The sequence below is a fragment of the Diadema setosum genome, chromosome 7 (assembly GCF_964275005.1).
Source record: "Diadema setosum chromosome 7, eeDiaSeto1, whole genome shotgun sequence".
Lineage (NCBI taxonomy): Eukaryota > Metazoa > Echinodermata > Echinoidea > Diadematoida > Diadematidae > Diadema > Diadema setosum.
Genome location: NC_092691.1, coordinates 4442102 through 4460457, shown reverse-complemented (window position 1 = coordinate 4460457; position 18356 = coordinate 4442102). Strand labels below are relative to the sequence as shown.

General features: G+C 36.8%; 1 long non-coding RNA gene across 1 annotated transcript; it reads right to left on the bottom strand.

The window, feature by feature from the left end:
* Nucleotides 1–203: 203 nt before the first annotated feature.
* LOC140230329 (uncharacterized) lies at nucleotides 204–13574 on the bottom strand. Its single transcript, XR_011901389.1, has 3 exons — nucleotides 13529–13574; nucleotides 1419–1508; nucleotides 204–620 (listed from the first exon to the last, which is right to left on the bottom strand). It is a non-coding gene; the product is annotated as an uncharacterized lncRNA (long non-coding RNA).
* Nucleotides 13575–18356: the final 4782 nt, after the last annotated feature.

Sequence of the window (18356 nt, the reverse complement as noted above, 5' to 3'; positions counted from 1 at the left end):
ACACACACATATTATATTAACACACACACCTTGCTAGTACACAATACACGCAGGTGCAGAATATACTTACAACTTTCTATTATTATCAATCAAGTTCAAGGCAAATTAGAGAAAGCTGATGCACCACTTTTTAAGAGAGTTGTGAATTCATTATTTATTTCTCAACACTTTCAGCCAAACATGTTCAGTTCTGCCAGTGACGTTACGTATTTCTAACAATGAAATTTTTGCTTCTTTGAACAGTTGACAACGTTATATCTTAACGCTTGAATTGATTAATTTGTGTTTAGATAAATTATCAACCGATCAAAAACTATAAGGGTCAAGCAAGGTCTTATCAAGTTGATAAGGGTTTTCCTCTGATATCGTTTTAACGTCTTCTTTAATCTGTTTTTGTTTTTGTTTTTTGTTTTTATAGTCTACACAGTTATTGCAGCGAACGTTGATCCTGAGGGAATAATAATTGTCACCAGGAAGAGGTTGAGTGTCTATTTACAGAAAGTTTACATTATACATTCTGTTCAATTATAGGCTTGTAAGTTAAGACATCGTCAGACATCTTTCCAGGGTTGATTAGGTGCAGGTCAACTTGACTCTCCAGGATGACGTGTGTCGTTTGTCTGTATTCAAAGGAGAAAGGAAAAACAAGAATATTTGCCCCTCGTTAAAAATAGTAACAGTATAAACGAACAAAAGTGGGAGGCGCACATTGTACCCCTCCATTTTTTTTTTCGTTTTATTTCTTTTGTTTTAACAAAAAATAAAGGGGGCTCACTCAGTGCGATCCCCATCCACCACTAATAGAACGATTCATCAATTTATTTTGTAGCCTATAGTATAGGTTTATTCTTCATCATTTTTTAACAGTCCGTACGGGTGGCTCATAAAAACTAAAAAATACACACACACACACATTATGATAAGTAAATTAGGCGTTATGATGTACAAAATTTCCCATAGTCATGTTTCAATACCTACCGGCATGTTTCCCATCAGAAGTATTATATGAATTATTATTGCTCATGACTTTTGTAATTATCAGTTTTTTAATTTTCATTGTAAGATATTCAGTTAAGAATTACTTTGTGTTTCTTTTTCATTATTCTATTTTATTCTTTTCTTCTTTTGATTATATCATATCGTAGACCAGTTGAGTAGGCCTATGCTTCATAGAAACTGTGCAATATAAATTCACTTACAACATTAATAACTTCTTTTTTTAAATCATCTTTTTTTATGGATAGTACACTGTATGGTCTACGCATTATAGATTATTATACAAACACCATAATCAATAGGTGGGGATATCGCAGGGTACTAAAAATGAAAGTGCAGAGAGTAAGATATCAATATAATCACATATTTTCATGGAGAACTCATAAGAAGGAAAGAAAAGGCCAGTGTGGGGGAAAACCTACTCTGGTAAGCTCAGCAGGAACAATTTCCACCGGCACAGCAGTTGCCACTGTCACAGCAGACTTGCCCCTCGCAGGTACAGGTCGTTCCGGCTAGCAGGGAAAGGTGACAAATAAAGTAATCATAATTATAAGTAAGAAATTATAAAATTAAATGTTGTTATGGAAGATGTATACTCTTATATAGTCCCCACGTATTCATCGTACAAATATTCTAAGACAACGGTCACAACTATTTTCAGTTCAATTCATTTATTTTGGCCCTCATTTTTCTTTCGTCAAAACGTTATAACACAGAGTAAATCAGATTATCATAAGCGTTATATGATATATATATGTATGAAGGGCTCGACACTAACAGTGGTCCGGTGGCCCGGTGGCCCGGGGCCACCAAAAACGCACGTCGCACCACCAAAAAAGGTCGGATGTTTGCCTTTGGGCCACCAAAAATAAAAGTTAGTGTGGAGCCCTGATGTAGGATTTAGAATGTGCGAAAGATATTCACGATATTAGTTAAAAGAGTAGAGATATACATACAAGATACCGGCAAAATACTAAGTTATGTTTGGGGGGGGGGGAACTCAGAGGTCCACTGAAAAGCATGCTTGTGGGTTGTGAATCACTTACGTATTTCTATAAAAATACTTATTGTAGTTACAAAATACTTAACACGCACAAAAAAAAATAATTAAGACAGGTTGGAACAAAAAGGTAGAAACACAACAACATGACATTACTAAAGTATGGGGGATACGATTGAAAGGATTGGGGCAAAAACAAAATTACGCGAAGAAAGGAAAGGAAAGAAAGAAAGAGCACCAAGGCTAGGTGCGGCCGGACTCCATCTCCTCATGCATAAACACCAGATTATCTCGCAGTCAAGCGCAGTAGAAATCATTAGTGTCTTTTAGCACATTATTTTGAATCGCCGGTTAAAGCTCAAATCCGTAAGATAAACTAAATAAACTACTGCAAGCCTTTTTCTCTATACGATTAGCACACAGAAACAGCCATATCGGATCATAATAAGGAGACAAATGCAATTAAAACTGAAGTTTAAAAAAAGTTATGTAATTTCTTACAAATAAATTCCCCCTACATCCCAAGAAAGAAGTATTTCATTCACCTGTTCCCTCCCATTAAGTGCCATTTATAGGCAGGAATTCGCTCAGTTGTTGCTAGGTATAGGGCAAGCTTCCGGCAAGCTTTCTGGTTGTTAAGGGCAACTTGTGAACAAAGTATGCATAGAATCGAATATATTACAGAACCGTCGCTTGCGCACCACCTCCATGAATATATTATGTTAATGAACAGTGTGAGGGCGATCACTACGTCCAAGGGCGCATGAACAGTATACATGCATAGATCTTCTGTAATGTACAGATTTTGGAACTTAAGGGATTATAATATAGTTTTGTTTGAGATGGGGATTCAGGTTTAAACTTTTGGGAGATAAACCTCTTATATGAAATATCAAAAAGCATATGAGATTCTAAGAGTAATTAAAAGTTTATTTGATTAATATTGGTTTTCAAATGGCTGAGGTGTTCAAAAACATTAAAGAAAAACAAAGTGGTCCTAAAAAGTGGATCCCACCTTCTAATAGGACCTCTTTGTTTATGAATATCTCAGCCATTTCAAAACTGATTTTCATCGAATAAACATTTAATTCCTCTTAGAATCACAATTATACTCATTAATATTTCCTATAAGTGGTTACTTCTCTCACAAAACGCCAAAACCTAATTAAATCCCCATCTCAACCAAAACTCTATCATCCCTTTAATGGGAATCCTAAGGAACAGGTGAATGAAAAAAAAAAGATGCTTTCTTACTATAGGCTGCAGGAAAAGAAACATCCTGCATTTGTAATAAATTGCAGAAACGGTCCATTATAAAAGTGAAGGCTTTATTTGCTGATGTTTGGACCTCACTCACTCCGACACCGTTGATATGATTATGAACTAATGTAACTCGAAACACTGGAATTGTCATTGGCCAAAAGAGAATCTTTATCAATTTTCTATCAGTGACAAAAGCTCCCTGCAAACATGTAAGTCGGTGTATTATAGTTTTCCAATTCACAAAATTCCGTCTTCAAAAGAAACATGGTAAAATCTCAGGGTGGTGACAGTTAAGGAATTTTTTTCAATTGAACTTTTCTTTTGTTATGAGTGGTAAGCGAAGTTACTGATCAAGCGAAATATCACTTGTCTTACTTTTGCAGCACTGGCACTTGATATCAGGCATTTTGAAGAAATCCGAAGATGTTTGTTGCCGTCAGAAGAACTGTTGGATGTTTTGAAAGTATCTCACCGTTCGTTGATTCGTCACCTTTAAACAGTTGTTTGTCTTCAGAAATATTCCGAGTCTCGACGTTTGCTGTTTAAATTTTTTGCGCTCAGCTCACTCTATATATAGTATGTTTTGCGAGTATGATTATGTAAATTACATTTGAGGGCCGTGTGCAAAAGTGAAGAATGTTCATTAGTATTCAGCCACTGTCTGGAGTACTAGTACTCGGTTCGTACTGTGAACATAAACAGTTTGCACACGACACGCAGTTCACTCGTGTGCTAGAGGTGGTTTCGGTTAGTCTTTGCAACTAGACCTGAATCACATCGTTGTGATCAACCCCATACAGGATTGCAACTAGCTCCTTTACTTCCGCAGTAGCCTCGACTGAAATCACTTCCAAGATTTCACATATGCAGAATTGCATATTCTAGTGGCTTTTTTTTTATGCTATGGTATCAATAGTATTGGAGATTTTCTACTCTTCAATTTTGTCGGAATGGAGAAACTCGAAGTCGGGATAAGCCGTTATATTGGAAGAATTAGAGGAAATAGACATACGTCAATGTGATTGTATTTCACGTGTTTTATTCAACAAAGTTAAAACAAGTGTGTGTGCATGTGTTTAATGCGTATTAGAACAAAAGAGAGACAGAATTATTACTCGAGATACACAGGATGCTGCCCTCAAAGATATTTTGCAGGCCTACATATTGATGTTTTGAATCAGTATCTTGAATCGCAATAGCGTTATTTTCCTGCGAAGATCACTGAAGTAAAAACCCTCCAGCAAACAATGTAGGGCCTACGCTTTTTCAATGAAACTGACTATTAGTATTAACCATAACAAGAAATTCCTGGGACTGTCTAGCTGACGTTACACACGACAATATGACCGGTATATCACAGGGAGATGGGACTTCTCCCACGTATGAGGCAGAATGGTCGTTTCGCTTGCAAATAATAATATGAGGCCATACAATGCTATGGAGGTAAACGCAACTCACATCTGTACACACACCACACACAACAAATAACACACACACACACACACACACACGCACGCACACGCACACACACGCACACACACGCACATACATTTTCCTTAGACATTGTTTTAGCCTTCTTTGTTTACCCAGCGTAGCTCACATTGTTTATGGTTTGATATGATTGACGTGTACAAGCCGTCTGCATGGAAAGACTATGAAATGCTAAAGAGGAATGTACACGTTGTCCCACGTGCATGCGACGTATTACTCGAATCTATCAGTCAACTCTCTGGGTAGACGACGCCCACTTTTGCGCACGTCACTAAAACCGTGTGTTTGAATTTCGTGTTTTCTTGACTTCCGCATCGTGACAGGTGACCGACCTATTTTGTCCATACGATTACAGTGGGTAAACGTCTATGGCAGAGCAGAGCACATAAATTTTAGCAGCCAGACATATTTCTCAAACCTCCCCGGAATTAGCTTCCCACATCGAACATGTAAAATTAACTACATTTTATACCGTGTATGAAACAGATATGGCTTGCTTTTAAATGAGGCTTCCAGATGAATTTTATGCTTTTACATTAATTGAAAAACTATGATTTAGTTATACTGAGTATGTATATAGAGTTCCAAGATATTTAAAGTGATTGGGCTGAGGAATAAGAATGTTTTCAAAATATACAGCCAATTGCAATGAACAAGGATGATGACATGGCAGCTCTCACCATAAGAATATTCATGAGTTGGACCTCAAGGAAGCAGAACAAAAGAAGAAGGCATTCATACATATTGTAGATTGTACACAGATGAACTTAATGTAATGGAATTACACTGCTACATTTCGTAGAATGATAAGTCCCTGAGGCCCCTACGTCATCAACATTGTTCAGTGTAATTAAGATTTTTCAGAGTATTGGTTTTTCTGCTCAAGGACCACTATAGATTACACATATCTATTGAGCTGTGGATTTGTGTATTATTTTATTAAGATGTGAAATTATGAATTTTATTAGGTAAATTTCGTTTGTCATGAAATTGCAGAAATTAATAAATATCAAATATCAAAATATCAAATATCACAATCGTCTGGAATGCTCCATTAATTGGAGAGATTATTATGATTTTGTAGTTGCCCGCGGTATGTTAACTTCATGCTCCATAGCATCAACAATGACGACCCCCCCCCCCAAAAAAAAAAGAAGAAGAAGAAAAGAAACAAAAACAAAAACAAACAAACAGTCCATGTCGATAAGTAAAGAAGGAAGAGAGATGGATTTCCAACTGGCTGAAATCATTCAAACAACAGAATTCCACAGGTGTATTTTTACCTTGGGTGATCTAGGTTCGATGCTCGTACGTTTCTCTGAGCAATCTGAAGAATAACCCATTTTGAACGCTAGAATGTCGGTTTTATTAAGAAATTTTCACATAACGATAAAGCATATAACACAAAAGAAAACCCTTTTTCAGAATGATGTGCAAAAATGTAAACCTCAGCTGTATATTGTGGAAATTCAAAGTTCAAAGCTCAAATTTATTTTCATTTTCATCAATAAACAGAGAAATCTTGTGGAATGTATCAGCAGAACATATTTGTAATAACTGCAAAAACTTAAATTTACAAAATACGTTTGAAAATGAGCAACAAATGGAAAAAAAAACATAAATGTATTCTATAATGTATACATATGCTTATAGTAGGCTCTATAAGCTAATTAAGGATGGGCATGGAAATGGAGTGTCCCATTAAAAAGCAAAGTTTGTACGGTATGGACCTTCAGAATATACTAGACAGCGAATAATGAATTAACGAAAGTATAAAAAAAAATCAAACGAACCACATTCGTTACTTGTACGAAGTATTTGAAACTGTATCCTCTTAAAGCCGATTTCTTCATTTTTCTGATTATTTCCGACAAATGAAACCGATACATGATTTAATCGTCAAGGATAGTTCTTTATTCATTTGTAAGTCAATTTATAGTTTAAAGACAATGTAAAGCCTAGTATATTTTAGTTTTATTTCATCAGTTTTTCATGTTTTACGCAATTTTTATTCGGGCATAGGACTGCGAAAAGTATTCTTAGAGAGTGGCTGGTCAGGCCCTCTTATGCAATCAGACATTAATTCTGTGGGCAGCTCATTAAGTCATGCTCACTGTTATGAATATGTATATAATGCAAATCGGCATGCATGATTCGCTAGAGGACATCTCGACCATATAATACAAAATGCTAGGTCTGTGGGTAGCTCCTTAGCTCATTTCATGAATATGTATTTATGCAAATTAATATATGCATGATTCGCTCGAGGAAGCCCACGTGCCGCGAAGCTTCTAGAGACAGAAAGATCGCACACAATACACTTGCATGTGTTGGTCGCTCAGCCGTAGGCTCTATTTTTTACGGCTTTTTTGTTGTTTTCTCCCTATGTTATGGTGTTGTGCCTTTATTATACTCAGTAGTTGAGTGTTATAGAGAAATGATGAGCGTGCGGTCGATCATGTGAACATTAGCTTCAACCATTTTGTGTATAGCCGCATCGAACATGGATCGGAGGAAATCTATTGTGAATCATTTCGTGAAACTTGAACCTCCGTGGATAAATCGAATGGGTGTTCAATGCATTTACAATTTGTAGAGGCACAAAGCCAGCTCTAGTGCTTCAAACAGTTATAAAATATAAGTTATGGATAAAAAAATCCTGAGTAAATATTGTAAACATGTTAAGAATTGCTGAAATGATATGCAAAATGTGAACAATAAGTATAAATATTTGTTTCTATATAGACTAAACCGTCAACAGTTATGGTTTAGTAAAGTAGTGATATTTGCTTATATTTTAGGCTTTGTTACGAAATGTTAATACGGTAGGATGTTTTGTGATACAACTGACTTTTTTTACATATGCATGAAATGTGATAACTCGAGCATTTTTTTTTCATTTTTTTCATTTTTTTTTTAACATCAAAGCTGCTCCCAATGGTAAATAATACCTTCAGGAAACATTGCCAACACTATACTGCAATACGGCTGTATGCACAGTCAACTATGAAAGCGGTTTGATTGCAGTACGTCTTTAAAGTGAAGTGCGACCTAACTTAAACGATATGGAATATAAGAATTGAATGATTGCAGCAATAAATATTAGTAGAACACAACAATGAAGTATGAGGAAACCCGGACAATCCGTTCAAAAACTATGTTTTTTATTTATTTTCTTTTTTTTTTAAGATTCCGTGTCTGTCATCGCTGGATGAAGAAAATGATAATGAACCTAGATAAATGCAGACCCGTTCCACATTATTCGCATCTTTATTCATTAGGCTTACGAACACATTTTGTAGGCCTACATGTTATCTGGGTATAGTTTATGGAACCAGCTCCACTAGATACCGACGAATTCACCATTGGGTCGGTGTGTTAGTTCTTCATACATGAAAAAATACACATATCTCAAAAAAGCATAACAAACAAACAAACAAATAAATAAATAAATAAATAAATAAATGAATAAATAAATAAATAAATAAATAAATAAATAAATAAATAAACAAACAAAACTCTTCCCATTGATATCTCACTTGTAACATGACAATGAAATTATGGTTATAAAACTAACCGGCATATCTTGTTATTTTATTTCTTAAGACCATGATAAAGAAAAAAAAAAATCTTTCCATCAACATCGAGCCTGAAAAGGTCAATTAGTCAATGTTTGAAACACACACAACACACACACACACACACCTACAAATTTTTAAGGTGACGGTTACAGTAACTCATTCCATGCCGCCCTCACAGAAGTTGGCTCTCATTTTCTGAAGGAAGCGCCATCAACGTTCGAAGCTTTGTATTCACATCACACCTCAACACTTTTTGACTACCCCCTATGTCATGTAGTGTTGCCAGAGTTAACATAATTCCGCTTTCTGACATGATTTTAGACGTTTCAGCATCTAGCATTTCAATATGCTTGGCAAAATTTGACTGTATTAGCATAATTCTAGCGTAATTGCTACAAAAAGGAAATCTCGAGGCGTTTTGTGTGATATGGTGCCTCTTTTTGGCTGGTGTGTTAATTTTGAGCCAATATTGTATAAGAAGAAATTAACAAAAGTTGTGAAGACCTGTTTTTGAGAGTTGTTTTGTTTTGTTTTTGTCCTTTTGCTTTTTGTTTTTTGTTTTTGCTTTGACGGTTGAGAGCTACACTTCAGTTGGGAGCATAGAATTTCGGGACCTTTTCTATATACTTGTCAGCCCGGTGATTGTGCACCATAATTCGTGCCCCCCCCCTCCCCCCCAAAAAAGAAGAAAAAACAAGTGAGGACCCTCTTTTGTTTTGTTTTGTTTTTGTTGTTTGCATGTCAGCTGATTAGGCACCACGATACTTAATTGATTGACATGATGTGACATAATTTCATAGAAATTTAGTATAATTTTATATAGGCCGCTTCAAGCACAATCCCATTATTTCCGCTGGTCACATGTCTGACTAACCCCAGACTCACTCCACTTTATATCCACAGACACCAAAGACTACGCCCTACAACTCAACACTTTTCAAATGCCCATGCGAGTTTGCTAGGTTGTTTATTCGAGTATTCAGATTTCGCTTATTTATGCGTATAGGCCTATTCCTACTTTGAATTACGTCATTGCGAATACATGTACCACCATGTACATTTGCTGATGTGTAGGGGCCTATGTTAATTTATGTCTAATTGTAGTTTAGTTTAATTACGTTTATGAACTCATTACCCCATGGAATATGCGAGTTCGAAAGCAAACAAAATATTAAAGACTTTATGTAAACAATTATTAAAGTATTATAGCCTACGGAATTGCAGTGACAAGATCATCTTGACAAAATCGAATTAAGATGATTTTACAATGTAAAGTTTGGTGACAGTATAAAGCTTACAATAATTACCCGTCCTCATATTGTACTATAGGTAAAGCACAAATTATTACGTACCAAAGAAAGATTACAGGCACCGCCCGCATTTTGTCTGTTGCGTACGATAAACTAAAAACATGAAATCATCAATACAAGGGAGCGATAGTTGAATAAACACATGCTGGTAAACTTCGTGCATTACTCATGCAGGGGGGTCATCATTAATTATTCTCCACCAGTCACTGAGAGTTCCAGCCAGTCTATGAGCAATACTCCCTATTGGTGATGGGCCAGCAGTTCAATGCGCCACTTTTTCACAGGTAAGAGAGAAAAAAAATATGGATAATAACATCGTTCAAAATAATGCTGATCACTTTTTGCGTCTGGACATACTTGGTCCTAACTCACACAGAATTACACCCGCATATGCTGCCTCAGATGCAGCTCCGCAAGCATGGAGTTTCTCTGAGTGAAATTATTATGACGTGGTCTGACACAGCAAAGCATCAGTTGCACTGTAACATCATACCCTAGTTCTTCTGTTATTCAATAGTTATTCAAACCATGGACCTACCATGTTCAAACAAGCCAGTTTGGATGATTCGATGAAAGTTAACCACAGGGGGCGCTAGACCATAGTGGTGGTCCACTACAATACACTCTCCAATCCAAATGTCCTTGTTTTGTAATGTATAGGCGTTAACTACAAATACTACAAATGAAAACTCCATGATGCCAAAACAAAGACCTTCTTTTAAACGTTTTTCACTGTATTTGACTAATGGCCGTATATTACAAAACAAGTGGTAATGCATACAACCATTTGACTGTATCTTAAAATGCTGTTAAGCCAAAATGCTTCATTATGTATCTAGAATTGATATCTGAAATTGGATTCCATCTTCATAAAAGTCTCTCTAAGATTAGCATTACCAAAAAGTGAATTCATTTCAATTCCATTTGAAAGTTTCTAGAAATATTCTAAAGAGCTTGTTTGCGACAATTTTTAAAAATTTTAAGTATCTGGGGTTTTTTCTTTCACCTCTTGAAATGCTTGAGTTCCGATAAAGAGTACACACTTTGTCGGAATGTTTTACCAATCGTGTGAGTCTTGATTGTAGCATCAACAACCCAGGAGTCACGACTACCTTAAACTTTGACAGTGTGGTATGTCCTCTGCTTGATTATCCCAATTATCAGTGAAGCAAAAACGGTCAAGGAGTCCTTTAATCTTTTGAATTCAAGGCTTGCTATGAATGCCATCAACAATTAATGATAACATGGATACAATAAGCGGTTATTAGGCCCCTCTCCATCACTCTTTCCCTTTCACTTCACCAGAGTGAAAACATAATATTCTATACTCTAATTCATAAGCCCCTATAGTAAGTTGCTCATAACCAGTTTAATTTGGGGTGGTATACTCTTTAGAGCGCCCGATCATATATGTATATATATTTTTTTTCATTTATTTTTTTTTAACAAAAAAAAAATTGAGATACCGCATCCCCACAAACCTCTTCCCCTCAAAACAAAACCAGTAGGATTTACAAATCAAACTATTTTACTTTCCTGTTTATCAACAGGAAGGCATAAAATGGTGAAGCTTCATTATCAGAAAAGAAAACAACAACAAATAAACAGGCGGATGTGGCTTGACAAATTTGATAAAATTGATTAATGTTATAATTCAACAAGAGAAGTATGTCTCTTCTACCATAGCACAAAAAAAGTCCGTAGACAATCATGCTTGGATGAGCACAGCCCACTTCGGTAAAAGACAACTGGCGCAGGAATTCACTATCCATTCTTCTTGAGATGTTAAATTCTTCAAGAAATGTTCCAATTTTCAGTCATCTTCATGACTGACTTCCCTTTCCATGCCGAGTCTTGCTCAATCTGCCCATCATGTCGTATACAGACTATAATCTGCATCATTCCTCTTTCTTGCCTGAGCTCTGGAGCTGGTCCAGGGTAACTCTTCTCTTTTTGTCGTCTCTAGCCCATTTTGCACTCGTGTTTCCTAACCCAGTACTTTCTGTGATCCAGGACTATCGTTAATCCCGTACCAATTTTTTTCAGCTTTTTACACTAGCCAATAAATCCCGTACGAAGCTCTTGTCCTGGGCTGAAGAGAAAACTGACCTTTTTACACTCGTATTTCTTAGTCCCGTACTTTCCAAACCACATGAATATTCATGATTACGCTGTGCACTGTACAAGTACACGCACCAGCAGCACTTGATTACCTCGTTTCTGATTGGTCAGTGGGGGTCGGACTTCGTCTCCGTCGCTTAGCCCCGGATTATTTCTTCGTTCTGTTTACATTGCACTCGCTTGCTTGGCACCGCAATTGCGGTGCTAACCCTGCTTTTTTGCAGGGCCAGATAGTACGGGATTATCGATGGGGCTAGCCCACTTTGGCAAAAACAAGTGTAAACAGAAAGTGGGCTAAGGAAAGTCCGGCACCAAAGGTGGGGCTAAGGCCCCCCTTAGCCCCACCGTTGGTACGGGACTAAGCAAAAATTTGCAAGTGTAAAAAGCCCTTACGTGTAGCGTGGACCCTTGCCGCCAGTTGCCTTCCACACTCTTATAAGAAACTGGCGAGGTTTTTTAGGCAGAGTGGAGCAAAATACCTACAGGTGGACCTATGACGAATCCATGGAAAACACCTCTCAGAAATTGTGAGGCGTATCATACATATTATACGCAGGCACACACACACGCACACTCTGGAGCACACACACACACACACACACACACACGAGCAACCAATGGATTGACGGCTTCAAATCCCCTGAGGACTAGGCAATGATGACACTTGCTGCAGGAACCTTGTGATATGCGATTTGTCAGCAGTGATTTAGGGTTTGATGTTCAGTGTACACATTGATCCTCTGTTGATATGACTGTTGATATTCAGTGCCGTATACGGCACTGTTGATATTGTGTTAATAGCGCCACCTTGTGGTTCACTGTGGTCAGCAGTGGAATGAATAAAAACCCACTTTAATTGTGCGCGAGCGGAAGTGTCCTCTTTCAAGTTAGAGTTCTGAGTGAGCCGAGAGAGGCCTTACAAGCAGCAAGGTTCTTCAATATTGCTTTCTCCCCTCGATTTCTTGTCAATACACTTGTTTCATCCTTCTGTCTTCTCTGAGGTCTTTGACTCTGACCCCGGTATGACTGTGACATGCACGTATCAACAAATCAATCATAAAACAAAAATAATGTTACAATTGCATGTTCTACGGTACAATGTCATAACGCATTTAATAGTAACTTAATCTCACCATAACATCCTACGTTCTTTCTCTTTCTTTTACTGATTCATCAAGACAGACATACACAGATGGATACACACACAACACGCACCCACACACGCACACGCCGACACACAGACACACACACATACAAGTGCCACGAGTATTGTTTCACTAGAGTATACAGTTATCATATTATTAAGCTATCCTTTAGTTACAGGGACGCAAATGCGAAAAATGCCAACTATTCAGAGGGATTTCTGCACTGTCTTGGTTTATTTATTTAAATATTCACAAAAGTTTGTAGAAATCATTTACCCCAAAATGGGAAAATTGCATATCAGAAAAAGTGAGTGTCCATTACCCTTGAAATGACCCCATAAGAATCCCCAAGCAGCACAATTCATTGCTTGCTTCCATTATTTAATTTTTTTATTTTTTCGACAAAATACAGTTTGTAATATCGTATTTGTTTCGAAACGTCAATGTTCCTGATCCTTTTTTTTTGGGCCAATCACATTTTTTTCACTTTTCATGTAAAAAGACTGTTTGTTTCGAGGAATTTTACATGCCACATGTTTTTAAAAGCTCCAAATTCCAAATCATTAAAGTGATTTTAGCGTTTTTTGTGTTTTTTGTTTTAGATTTGTGGCTTTTACTTACTTACTTCGATATCGAGTTGGCTGTGAAAGGAGTCCGCCCAAGACAGACAGTGAGATCATGTCCTCATCGAAGTCGCTTACAGCGATGGACGCATAGTCAAAGTCATCGGCATCAAGTTCTGCAATAATGGCAAAAATAAATCACTTACTGTATTATACAGGTATTGTGTTATATTTTGACTATAATAGTTATAGGCCTACTAACTTGGGAATGTGGATGTACAGAGGAATACTGAGATTTGAAAAGATGAGTAGGCCTACATACATGAAAAACATAGAAAGACAGAGAGGGGTAACATCTTGTCACTTACCTGAATCATCAATTCGATCGTTTTGGTTGACCGAGTTCACTTGCTTGATGACGCCATCGAATGGAGGCATGGAGAACAGCGTCGGGCTGGTTGTCATGGTGACACTCTTCTGGGCATGGTCATCGTCGTTGTCGTCGTCGTCGTCGTCGAGAAAGTCTTCTTCCATGGAAGCTATCGGAGCAAGTTGAGGGCTGGCGACTGCGCCAAGTTTGAGATAATAATGAGAACGAAATGAGGAACGCTCAGAAAGTAAGTTATGAGGGATTGTTGGCTAATTATTGTTGCATAAGCAGAATGTTGGAAACTTCACTCCTGCATGACACTTCCCTTGAACCTCGGAAACAAAAGAACTAATAATCAAATTATATCAAAATGTTATGTTGAACATCTTTAAATAAAGATATGCATCTGAGGTCAGCGAATATGTCACTCATGAGCATCTTTGTGTCATAAAGTATTCTCGAATTTTTGTATGGTTATCTTTTCCTATATATTGTAGAGTTGAAAACAGTACCAGGGCAATTACCTCCGGCTAAAATACTGGTTAGTGATAAGGTTAGGGTTAGGTTTAGGGTTAGAGTCTGGGTTAGGCTTAGGCTTAGGTTCAGGATTTAGGATTAGGGTTAGGGTCAGGGAAAGGGTCTAGGGTAATTGCCTAGGGGATAATTGCCCTAGACTCGTTGAAAACACGTGTCATGGATGATAGACTGCGCACCAATGACGTCTTATCAAAAGCAAATCTTGTGCAACTTTAAAACTACATAGATATAATGTTTGTCCTTTTTCGTTGCTATCTTCACATCGTCGATTCCATCCATACAATGGAAATCATTGAATACACTGAATATTCCATATAAAACATTTTGAGAGTGTGCGTGATGTATGTATACCATGGATATTGTCACCGCTACCCCGATTGTGAATGCTGGACACCGACTGGGAGTCGGGAGGGATGCACTCTGGTGTTGGTGAGCGCTTGGTAGGATGAGTGAGTGGACTCTGCGATGAAGGAGATATATAATGGACTTTATCAGAAATAGACATACTAGCGGGTTGAACATCTGTTCTCTAATTCTTGCTTTAATATGGTATTTCAATTTTAATGTAAGGAGTTTGGGTTTTATAGTGTATAGGCATATGTAATTGATGTAAAAGTTCAAAATATGATTATGAAGTGATGAGATTTTATCATCTACAAGCATTAAAGCCAAAACATGGTATGCCTGCAAAACTTGTCAAATTTCGCTCCCAAATGTGAACGTATGCCTAGGAAATGTGCGGAATATCGCTATAATAACAAGATATTCGATGGGTAACGACGAAAATGCGAAATATTAACCAAAAAGGTTCATTCTCAGAACTTACCCGAACGGAGTCAGGCTTAACTCGGGCTCGGGAATAACTCGGCCTCGCTTTGACGGCGGGCTGGGTTGTATTGGTTGTCCCTCGGCCTCTGGATTGTACAGTGTTGTACTACTTGTATGTGAGCGGCCTGTATATGACAATTGTAAACTGAGTCCCATGTTAGTTATTTTGTGTGTGTGTGTGTATGTGTGGGTGTTAATGTGTTATTTTGAATTTTCTCACACAAGTTTTGTCTGTAGTATTATATCATCGTTTTGTAAATTTAAAATTTTGGGGTCTGGGAAGGGTCAAAGTAGTTGGGGCTATATAGGGTTATAAAGAATTGATATATTGTATATGTATACTTGTGCAATAGATATGTAGGGTGTTGTTTGTATTCATTGTGCCCGTCATAGACATATGTAATTGTGATGCGAGATGTGTTTGTATTGTCATTATTTTGGTACAATGTGATGTCAATGGAAAATAAATTTTTATGTCTGACATGAATAGACCAATAAAGATCCTCTTTTTCCTTCACTGTGTTTTCTCTCTCTCTCTCTTTCTCGTTAACAAGAGAGCTTACTTGTGTTTGTTTGTCCGTCTGTGTGTTTGTTTGTTTGTAGAGGTCTGTATGTGTTGCGCACTTTTATACATAATATATACATATATATATATATATAATATAGTAATTTGCTTCCTTGATGTTATTTATTATTTGTCCACGAGGAGACTGCAAAATACAAGCTTAGCTTTTCACCATGTCTCCTCCATTTCCTGCAACTTTGATTTTAATTCAATTTCATCTGCTTTTGTGATGCGTAGTATTGTTAATTCCACGTATTTTTCTTTGTTAGTACATTTTGTTGATATTGTGTCATTTTGTGTATGAAAATGTTTTGCATTGTTGGAAATGAAATAAATGAAATGAATTGAAATGAATGAATGAATGTGAATGAATGATAGCTATGAACAGGAAGAAGATCACGATGTTGGCATAATAGGCAGTGATAATGATGAAAACTTAAAAAACCTTAAAAAAAAACTATTAAAAAAACCGAGGACGACGAACAGAATAGAGAAGGATCCGATGGTACTGACGCTGCCACCGTTGCAGCCGGACCCCTGGTTGAATACATGCGAGTGCTCGACAAGATGGAGTTGATGCTTAGCTGAGTGATGAACCGAGGAGAAAGGAAGAGTTGTCTTTCGTGACCAAAACTATGTTGAAAATAAGTACACTATCTCTCCCGCAAACAAACTTTGTTTAATCGTGAGGAATAATATTGTTCACAAAGATATTCAGTAGACCCTGCAACCTGAAATGATGTTCGTTGTTTTCAGAGGCAATAAAGTTACATAATCACGTCACAAATCAAGACCATGGGGTGGAGGCTTGAGGATCTAGATTTATACATTCTAAGAGAAAAAATATCAAATTATGTAAGTAAATAATCCTTGTCACCAAAGAAATATATACCTACAATGGTGTACAGTAAGAGAACGTATTATCATTTTTTTTTCAGACTAAATTTCACAGAGCTTGAAAAATATGTAAGTAAATGCTTCCCCCTTCGATTTCGGCTTTCAGACGTAGTAACCACTTTGTCCATCACATAGTTACTTTTTTTTTTTTTTTCATCTCCACCTTCATTCTTCTCCGACATCATCTCAACCGAATTACAAATTCCAATTACAGGTTTATGATACGAAACATCAAAGAGTAGTATATTACAGCCCTTTCAAATGGATAAGACCTGACACGCAGAGCTCAGGAGATTTGAATCAGTTTTCAATCTATGCTACCCCTATGAATTCCACTGCATGTCAATTTGTATTTTTTTAACACTTTCTTACGGACTTATAATCAAAAGTCTGATAGGCCTTTTTATTTCAAGAATAAAAAGTCTCTGCCAGATTCGAGAAAGGAGACTCATTGGTACAACTCAATATTTCACGTTTTCCTTCGGCGTACTGCTTTACCTTCGATCTCGAGCTACTCGAGTATTGGTGAGCTATAGTAAACTCCTTCAATTGCCGATATCGATAATAATGATAATGATAATAATAATAATGATAATGATAATAATAATAATAATAATAATAATAATAATAATAATAATAATGATAACAATAATGATAATAACAATAATAATAATAATGATAATAATAATGATGATAATAATAATAATAATAATAATAATAATAATAATAATAATAATTATAGTCCACCTTTCAGTGCTCATGGCGCTTCAAAATGAAAAGATAGATAATGATGAATATACATGCATATACATGTTCAAACATGACAACAAAGAAAAAATGGCAATCAACAAACAAACATACCAAATAAATTTATAGTACAATTATTGTTCCAAACATTAATGACAGCAATTGTGGTCCTCAGTGTGAGAGGAACAGAAACGTTTTAAGTTTGGATTTGAATGTCTCTGTAGATGACAGTTGCCTTAACTGTGAAGGTAGCTGATTCCACAATTTTGGTCCCATGGCCATAACGGAGAAAGCACGATCACCCTATCCATGTTTTACTTTGGGTGTTTGGAGTAACAATGCACCTGATGATGAACGTAGACTTCATGTCGGATTGTATTTTTGAACAGAGTTACGTAGGTATACGGGGGAAAAAAGAATGAACTGAATGATGTACTAATAACAGAATCTTGAAAATAATCCTTTTGTCTACAGGTAATCAATCTTGGTTACTGGTGAGTACCATGATATAGCGTAGCACATTTCAAGTTCCGTTGTTTCTGGTATATTATATCGTCTATGTGAATTATCCTGTTTATTTGCTTGTTTGTTTGTTCCTGAATTTCCCCGTAATGCCTCTCAAACTTGTAGACTGAAAATGATGTGGGGCATCCTTTACTGCAATCTGCCAGTGCCGTATATAAATCTGTATGACGTACGCACTTTCCTTTGTTCGTTAATAATACCTTGCTGCGCCTAACGCCAATGCGCGCGTAAACTTAAGTTTTTACGCCTGATGCGCCATACTTCCATTGCGCGTTACTAGGGTCCATGTTGTCAACGCGATTCCTCAACAGTGACACTATACTTTCTGACTTGTCAGATAACGTAGTTCACCTATATCTCTCTGAGCATTTTCAGTCATTCTTGGCGAATTTTGTTGCTTTTTCGATCACGATCACT